This window comes from Argopecten irradians, chromosome 5 (assembly GCF_041381155.1).
Source record: "Argopecten irradians isolate NY chromosome 5, Ai_NY, whole genome shotgun sequence".
Lineage (NCBI taxonomy): Eukaryota > Metazoa > Mollusca > Bivalvia > Pectinida > Pectinidae > Argopecten > Argopecten irradians.
Window position 1 is genome coordinate 7,456,633 of NC_091138.1, and position 9,876 is coordinate 7,466,508.

Consider the following 9,876-nt stretch of genomic DNA (forward strand, 5'->3'; position numbering starts at 1 on the left):
TTTTAATAAACTTTTCGTGAGCTTACATTATCTCAATTTTGACTTAAATATACCCACCTGATTATATAAAATCGGTGCTCAACATCAAATTATATCAAAATGTCTGATAATGTAGTTGTGGACATATTCAGATCAGCTGTCACCAATGATCGCCAATGATGCTGGGATGCTTAAAAGTTCACCGTTACCTGTAATAGACAGATGTAGAAATGTATATATAAATATATGAAGTGTTTGATAATATAAATAAACGACATAACAAATAACTACACATACAAGGGAAGGAGGCAACTGAACTTAGAATTCTTAGAAAATTAAAATTTCCTTTTATTTGAGCAAAAGATAGCATAGGAAGATGGCTATGCTAATTGATATTTAGGTCGCAAAATCAACAAGAGGCCCATGGGCCTTAACGGTCATCTATTAAAGCAATACAAAAGAAATCTTTTAATAGAAGAAGTTCAGGTTCTGACATATCTCTAGGCCTTTTAGTTATTCAAAAGAATTCGTTTATCCTATTTGACCCATGTGACCTTGAATGAAGGTCAATGTCCTTCATTCAAACAAACTTGTTAGTCATTCATTCGTGCATGTCAAAAGCCCAATATCAGGTATCTAGACCTCTTAATTATTCACAAAAAGTCGTTTAAATACTTTCGTCTATTTGACCCCTGTGACCTTGAATGAAGGTCAAGGTTATTTATGTGAACAAATTTGGTAGCCCTTTATATAAGTAACCTTGGCCTTTTGATTGTTTTTAGCCTATTTGACCTATGTGACCTTGAATAAAGATCAAGGTCATTATTCATTAAAAAAACAACTTGGAAGCTCTTCATCCCAGCATATCACAGGCCCAATATCAGTACCTTGGCGGTTTTTGGCTCTTGAGGAGAAGTCGTTTAAAGATTTTAGCCTATTTGACCCCCGTAACATTGAATGAAGGTCAAGGTAATTTATTTGAACAAATTTGGTAGCCCTTCATCCCAGCATGCCACAGGCGCAATATCAGGTCTCTATGCCTCTTAGTTATTCACAAGAGGTCGTTTTAAAGATTTCAGCATATTTGACCAATGTGACCTTGAATGAAGGTCAATGTCATTTATTTGAACAACCTTTGTAGCCCCTCATCCCAGCATGCCGCAGGCCAAATATGAGTACTCTGGGCCTTTTGGTTCTTGAGAAGAAGTCGTTTAAACGTTTTGCCTTTTGGTCCCTTGTGACCTTGAATGAAGGTTGTTATCATAAGTAACTTCATGTTGGTACATTTGACGCACCACCTATACTCGTGCGCAGTAATACTGTATGTTTGTAAAGTAATATCTAGTCAGTGAATAAAATCAGCCATGTTGAATAGCACGTGTCTTCGTCCTGTTCTATCCTTGTAAGATTAAAACAAAGGTCAGGGTCATTCATTTGAACAAACTTTGTAGCCCTTCATCCCAGCATGCCACATGCCAAATATCAGTATCCTAGGCCTTTCGGTTTGAATGAAAAATTTACACATGGCGCACGACGACGGACGATGCATGATAACAATAGGTCATCCTGACCCTTCGGGTAAGATGACCTAAAAGCAAAAACAAATGTACATGTGTAATGTGCAGTCATGTCGATGTTGGATCCTATTAAAATACCAAATAGGTTAAACTGCTCATTGTCCAAATTTTATAATGAATCTATGTTGACAACACGGGTTACGCGACATATAACAAGCCATCCAAATCTGGGTTTCGAGTTTTCGAACCAGAACCCACGGGACAGTTTCCCGTGCTGCCATAGGTTTGTAGGTTTCCTTCGATCTTTCCAACTGCTTTCCACCACCTAAATCTGGTATGCTTTAAATGACCCTGTTAATATTACTTACAAATGAATTAATGATAAATGAAAAAATGCACCCCCCCCCCCCAAAAAAAAAAAAAAAAAAAAAAAAAAGCGATAAGAACACGTTATAATGAAAACATGAAAACCACGACAATATAAAAGTTAATAATATCATCTGTGGAAACTAAATTACGTGAATTACGATACAACGACGTGCACCAAGAGAATGTCCTGCATACTAAGTCAGACTGGCTTTGATAGTATGACTGTGCATACAATGTTAAACACACATATTAACAAATTAAATCTAGTATTTATTGTACTAAATCTCGACATTATCATTATAGCTGGGTATGACCTGAATCGTACTGAAAATGTCATAGAAGATAGAACTAACATTGCTACTGTCGATATTAATGTTATCCTGAATCGTACTGAAAATGTCATAGAAGATAGAACTAACATTGCTACTGTCGATATTAATGTTATCCTGAATCGTACTGAAAATGTCATAGAAGATAGAACTAACATTGCTACTGTCGATATTAATGTTATCCTGAATCGTACTGAAAATGTCATAGAAGATAGAACTAACATTGCTACTGTCGATATTAATGTTATCCTGAATCGTACTGAAAATGTCATAGAAGATAGAACTAACATTGCTACTGTCGATATTAATATTATCCTGAATCGTACTGAAAATGTCATAGAAGATAGAACTAACACTGCTACTGTCGATATTAATGTTATCCTGAATCGTACTGAAAATGTCATAGAAGATAGAACTAACATGCTACTGTCGATATTAATGTTATCCTGAATCGTACTGAAAATGTCATAGAAGATAGAACTAACACTGCTACTGTCGATATTAATATTATCCTGAATCGTACTGAAAATGTCATAGAAGATAGAACTAACATTGCTACTGTCGATATTAATGTTATCCTGAATCGTACTGAAAATGTCATAGAAGATAGAACTAACATTGCTACTGTCGATATTAATGTTATCCTGAATCGTACTGAAAATGTCATAGAAGATAGAACTAACAATTGCTACTGTCGAATATTAATATTATCCTGAATCGTACTGAAAATGTCATAGAAGATAGAACTAACATTGCTACTGTCGATATTAATGTTATCCTGAATCGTACTGAAAATGTCATAGAAGATAGAACTAACACTGCTACTGTCGATATTAATGTTATCCTGAATCGTACTGAAAATGTCATAGAAGATAGAACTAACACTGCTACTGTCGATATTAATGTTATCCTGAATCGTACTGAAAATGTCATAGAAGATAGAACTAACACTGCTACTGTCGATATTAATGTTATCCTGAATCGTACTGAAAATGTCATAGAAGATAGAACTAACATTGCTACTGTCGATATTAATGTTATCCTGAATCGTACTGAAAATGTCATAGAAGATAGAACTAACATTGCTACTGTCGATATTAATGTTATCCTGAATCGTACTGAAAATGTCATGGAAGATAGAACTAACATTGCTACTGTCGATATTAATGTTATCCTGAATCGTACTGAAAATGTCATAGAAGATAGAACTAACACTGCTACTGTCGATATTAATGTTATCCTGAATCGTACTGAAAATGTCATAGAAGATAGAACTAACATTGCTACTGTCGATATTAATGTTATCCTGAATCGTACTGAAAATGTCATAGAAGATAGAACTAACATTGCTACTGTCGATATTAATGTTATCCTGAATCGTACTGAAAATGTCATAGAAGATAGAACTAACATTGCTACTGTCGATATTAATGTTATCCTGAATCGTACTGAAAATGTCATAGAAGATAGAACTAACATTGCTACTGTCGATATTAATATTATCCTGAATCGTACTGAAAATGTCATAGAAGATAGAACTAACATTGCTACTGTCGATATTAATGTTATCCTGAATCGTACTGAAAATGTCATAGAAGATAGAACTAACATTGCTACTGTCGATATTAATGTTATCCTGAATCGTACTGAAAATGTCATGGAAGATAGAACTAACACTGCTACTGTCGATATTAATGTTATCCTGAATCGTACTGAAAATGTCATAGAAGATAGAACTAACATTGCTACTGTCGATATTAATGTTATCCTGAATCGTACTGAAAATGTCATAGAAGATAGAACTAACATTGCTACTGTCGATATTAATGTCGTCTCTTCAAAAACAATGTTTTTATCATTAGTTGTGTTTAAAACACTAAATAATTAATACCGATCGATTTGTGTATGAGGCAATGTGAGAAATAACACCAAGTACATAAAGGCATTAGTATTACGCGGAAGTTTCATATTTCCTGGATCCTCAGCTTTCCTATTCAATGTATAGTTCGTTATATATTATAATGAAAGCTTTGACCATCGATCTTGTCTATAACTGTATGTAGTATAAATATACAATTATAGTATTTTTAAATAACTAATGTTACGGACTGAATGTGCTTCCCAACAAAAGAGACGAAATACAAAACACTTTCCGGACAGTTTACATGCCATGCAGTTAGCCATGTTATTATCGTGTATCCAGTAAAAACAATGGACGTAATCAATCAGTGTTAGAGGTGTATATCCATGTATTCTAGGTAGGTTATAGGGATAAGGGATAGAGTGATTCGCGAGTATTATTTTAACCGTGACACCACACACCACACACCGTTTTAAGGTATATAACCACAACGTAATCACCGAAACACACACAGAAAACATATAGCCGAAGTATTCCTACTAAAACAGTGTTTCCTTTGATTCGTAAGGTTGATTTTGAGAGTGATATATCTAACATATATAAATTCCTCGATCAATTTTTATCATTACTTCCTTGTTAGTGTGTGTCTTTAAAAATATGACACTACCTCATTTGGTCACACGATCACGTGATTCCATACGTTACAACCTCTAAAACGAAAGTTAACGACTTTTGTGGAGAAATAATCCTCAATTGTCAACAAATGTAGTATTAACCAAAACATTTTTTTTAAGTATGCAATATGCGTTTTTTCTTGTTTCTGTAAGCTAAAAGGAGACAACCAGTTTCAAAAGGTGAATTATCAGGTCGATCGAATCTAGATGATCTGATAGTCGGTTTTAGCATTTCTCGTCAGAATTTTCTGTCACCAATTTGTTAGTTAGAACTAAAGGATGATATTTGCTGATGTTTACTTTCACAGTACCGGAGACGGAGGCATTCCCATACTGGACTATCCCATTGGCGATCCTATTTCTTGCCTTTGTTATCAACATACTGATAATCATTGCAATCCGACGGTGTTTGCCCAATAACTGGAACAGTGCTATCCAGAGTTTGACAGCTGTTTTCCCCTGCTACATCAAACTTTTTGGACGTGATGAAACTACTGGTCCGGGAATAGAGGAGGATGAGGAAGCTGGAATGATACGCGAGGAAGATCGACACCCTATTCAGGCAACACTAGACGGTACTTCTAGTGATCCTACTACCCAACCAAAATATGGATTTACTACTCATACCCCTCACGAAGAAGCGGAGTTAATAAAAGGATTAGACTATTGTTAAATGACAATTCACGATGGATGTATGATAGCCAAGTTTTATATTAATCAATAACATTCCGTTTTATTTCGCCACGTACTAGTTTTCTTAGCTTAGGAATACATTATGACAGAAGCAGGACTTGACTTAAGGAAGTGTTTATTTCCGTATGCTAACTTATCCTTATGTGCACCTGTTCAGTGTACAATAGATTTGGTGATTTGTGATGGGGTAGTCTACTGGATGTTAAAATATAGGTGTAAACACCTAAGGAATCTGTAGTAATCAATGTCTCGTAAAATGATAATGAATTAATGATAACAGTACGGACAAATCTATATCAAATAAGTTATCAACAGCTAATGTATCATTATTATACCTCATTAGACATGTACGTCAATCTGGATTCTGTCACGAACCAATATATCTATTATTAGTTCCCAGATATTCCAATTACACCTGTATAGACATGGATCCTTCTATACTTACATTTCTTCCATTGTGATGTCTGTGTCCGAGTATTTCTTCAGAAATCCGTGTGTTATGGTGACTATGGATGACGTAAATAGAGAAAACCTCATTAATGGAACAACATCAGAAAGTGAAAGTGGGAGTATAAATGACCAATGTGTACCGTCCTATATTTTGTGATACCTGTGTTGTACAAGTGTTTCCTGATACATTTTATAGGAGTTATTTCCCTTTACTTTGTACCTGTATATAATTTTCATTAGAATTCCTATTTGGGAAAGACATTACATAATGATTGTGAGAAATGCAATGATAACCTTATTTGTTTGATAAAGTATGACAAATAGTTTCACTATGCAGTTAACCATATCGTAATAATTCTTGTATGAAATAGATACCTGCCAATAACAGAAAACATTGGGACCGAACGATTATAATGATTGTTAGTAACTATAAATATTATTAAGCATTAATTTAATTGTCAAAATGCTTTGGTAAATAGTATGTTTTCATTATTTATTTAGATATCATTGAAAATTATGGATAGGATTAACGTCAATTTCTATGTTCTTGTAACATTTACACGAAGATTTTAATTTTAACATATTAGAGTCATGAATTAGTAAACGAATCTTTGTTATCTTTGCTTTGTGATCCAAGAGTCATTATATTTCTAAATTCTAGTAATATCAAATCAAGGAATTCTTCCGTGTCATGTTTGCCAGCTACAGAAGTTTTTGTTTATTGATGATTGAATATATTATTTAGATTTGCAATGTTATTGTGTGTATCGAAGCAAGTACATGTTTATTGGTACAATTGTTAATCCCGACGTTTTATTTCGATTTACAGTATGTAGTCATTTCGAAAGGTCTGCAGTGATACGTTCTAAGAAAACCCCAACTGCAAGTCCATTCTCATTAAAGGTATTACGTGCTTACCGGATGGAGTACAAAGTGTTTACGTGTGTGTATATTGCTACTAGTGTATGACAAGGAACTATGCCTTTGTATCATTGTCCATTTTGATAAATCATCAATTAAAATATATGGTAAAATGTTTTCGAATATTTTCATTCAATAAAAACATTTTGTTCATGTCATCATTTTTACTGTTAATTAAAGTTTTCCTCAGAATAACGTTAGGCTATGGTATTGCTGTTAGTTTTGTAAATATTTGCGTTCAATCAATGTGTGATCTCTTATAGAAACTTATTCTATTAATTGTCCTATTGTCAGTGAACTGTGGTAATTGTATTTTCATTGGGGAGATCATTGCTATATGCATGCATTGTTAACATTATCGTATTTCTAGTGCAGAAAGATATTAAATATACCGTATTATCCTGTGCTCAGCTGATGTCAATAGGATTTCAATTTATAAAAACATGAACATACCTAATGATTTATACTGTTTTGCCATTAAATAATAATAAAAAAAATTAGCCAATGTGACTTAGTGTTTTGAATTAAATTTCTATTTTTATAGCATTTTGTGGCATTTATTTTTTCCTTGTGCCTACAGTTTAGTTTACATTGTAGATATCCCGGTACATTCCCAGGTTTGACACGCACAAACTCACACGCAATGCTCGTATCTTTACTCACAACATGCAGTCGGTCTGGATTTTGTTAAACAAAAACCTATACATGTGACATAAGTGATTCAGGAATGATTTATTTGGCTCTGATCTAGCGCTTATTTGTGCATACCCCACCGTGCACACTGATAAGGCTATAGATTCTCTTCCTTGTTGTGCATACGATCGAATATTCTGATGTACGATTAATAAATATATAACGTCCAGAATTTACAACAGTGTGCTTAAGATGTTACTTCAATGTTGGCAGAAGGATTTTTATTTGTCATTTAATTTATAACCAAATGCATGTATTCCTATTTTTTGTCTTTACCTTTGATAAGCTTTAGATTAATTCAACTGGTTTGTAAAATTAAAGACATACATGATAAATTCAACAGAATCTATAAATAAAAACGTACAATTTGAACAACATATTTCTGAACAATGGTATATCAAGCAACATCACACAACAAACTACTCTTAAATTCAAACAATTGCCGACATCTGTGATGAGCGAAACGAAATCGTGAATTTGTATTTTGGACACTAGACAAGAAACGACATAAGGCAGTAATTACACATTTCTTGAGATAGCATGCAAATATTGATTTCTTTTACAAAGCACAATATCTAAATTCATATTAGATAATAGATAAATATCAGCAAATGACGAACATGATGTAAAAACAGAACAACATATGATACATGATATATGTTATTACATATTGATTGAATACATGAGAATATTGAACCATTGTAGCGTTAGAAAAGCTATGGATTTGTATAGGAATGATACATTACTATATTGATATTTTCTACAAAATTCATTGTCATGTTTCCTATCGTAATGTTACATAAAACATCACATCCCAACTACAGTTCGATACGTTTCCAACACATATAGTATGATATGTTTATAGATATGTAAAAACGATATTTATGACTTGTGCGGGAGAGTTCCATGTCTTTAACAAATAGATATTGGGAATAAGAGGTCCATTTCCTGCGTGGCCATCAAATATTAATTGAATACCAAATTACATTTGCTACAGAAATAGGTTATAGTTTTTGTTTACTTTCATTAACGAAGAAAAGTATGTTTTGATTATATTTGATACTTCACTACATTTTTAAGACAAAAATATACATATATAACCAAAAGACATAATGTACTGTGAACACACATTATTTAACCATTGAATTAAATGATCTAAAAATTAAGTGGGACAGAACTTAATATATTGACATAACAAAGATGTAATAATAGTTACCGAATGAAAGGTTGATAATGGAATACTGAATGACAGTTTGAAATGGAATTACTGAATGAAAGTTTGATACTGGAATACTGAATGACAGTTTGAAAATGGAATTACTGAATGAAAGTTTGATACTGGAATACTGAATGACAGTTTGAAAATGGAATTACTGAATGAAAGTTTGATACTGGAATACTGAATGACAGTTTGAAAATGGAATACTGAATGACAGTTTCAAAATGGAATACTGAATGACAGTTTCGAAATGGAATACTGAATGAAAGTTTGATACTGGAATCAAGACATGGAGAGTATAATGGTAAACTAAATAATTGACATATTATGTATGATTTTGATCCTGTAAGAGACACTTCGATAGATATAGACAACTACTTTAGCCACAAACAACTGACGTCCACAAGAGTGTTTATCTTAATGACATCTAAGTATAACCGTCAAACATCTACTTAAACTGACCATGGTCAGCTCACAATATATGACACTGACCACGTGCCCGAGCCTGTTAGTAGGTCCATACAACCCCAAGGTCAATAGATCGACTGTTGTAGATCATATGCTCTGATTGGAGATCTTTTAGCTTCTCAATGCTCCCGGCAGAATTGTCGTCTGGGATTCTAAACAATGGAATTCTATAACCCGTGGGTGTGGAGACATTATTAGGACATATAAATGGCGATCAATGTATACTAATGTCATTTGTTTTATTAATATTTGATTTTAAATTTATTTTATAATGCATCTGAAAATCAAAATTAAATATCTATCATCATAACAAACTATTTAACGGTACTTTTTATTCCCAATTGAAAGTAAATTCCATTATTGATTAAAACTGATTTAACTAAGTATATTTATATTTAATGTCGTGTAATGATTGTTTGACTAGATGTTTAATTATCCCTGTCTATCAGTGTTTGATGTTTCACACAACATTTCCCCTCATCGACCGCTGAGGGGATCAATATAACACGATAGTTTCCCTCTGGCACGGATTGCAATATGTTCACATAATCTGTCGGCCAATATTTGACATTGTGATAAAAAATGACGGTATGGACGGTACTACAGGTGTGTTACACAGGTAAAACTTGGTCACGTGATCTACAAATAGTAACACTGTGGAGATTAGACCGAGGTCTGGTTCTGTTATCAGTTGGATGTGTGT

At 33.3% G+C, this 9,876-nt stretch overlaps 1 protein-coding gene across 1 annotated transcript in view; it reads right to left on the reverse strand.

Annotated features, from left to right (window-relative positions):
- Positions 1-6,054, reverse strand: part of LOC138322753 (solute carrier family 15 member 4-like) — a 30,570-nt gene extending 24,516 nt beyond the window's left edge. The window contains exons 1-2 of the mRNA XM_069266839.1: positions 5,868-6,054; positions 58-188 (exon numbers count right to left, since the gene is read on the reverse strand). The gene's annotated coding sequence lies outside the window, so the exon portion shown is untranslated. The remainder of the gene's footprint in view (positions 1-57; positions 189-5,867) is intronic.
- Positions 6,055-9,876: the final 3,822 nt, after the last annotated feature.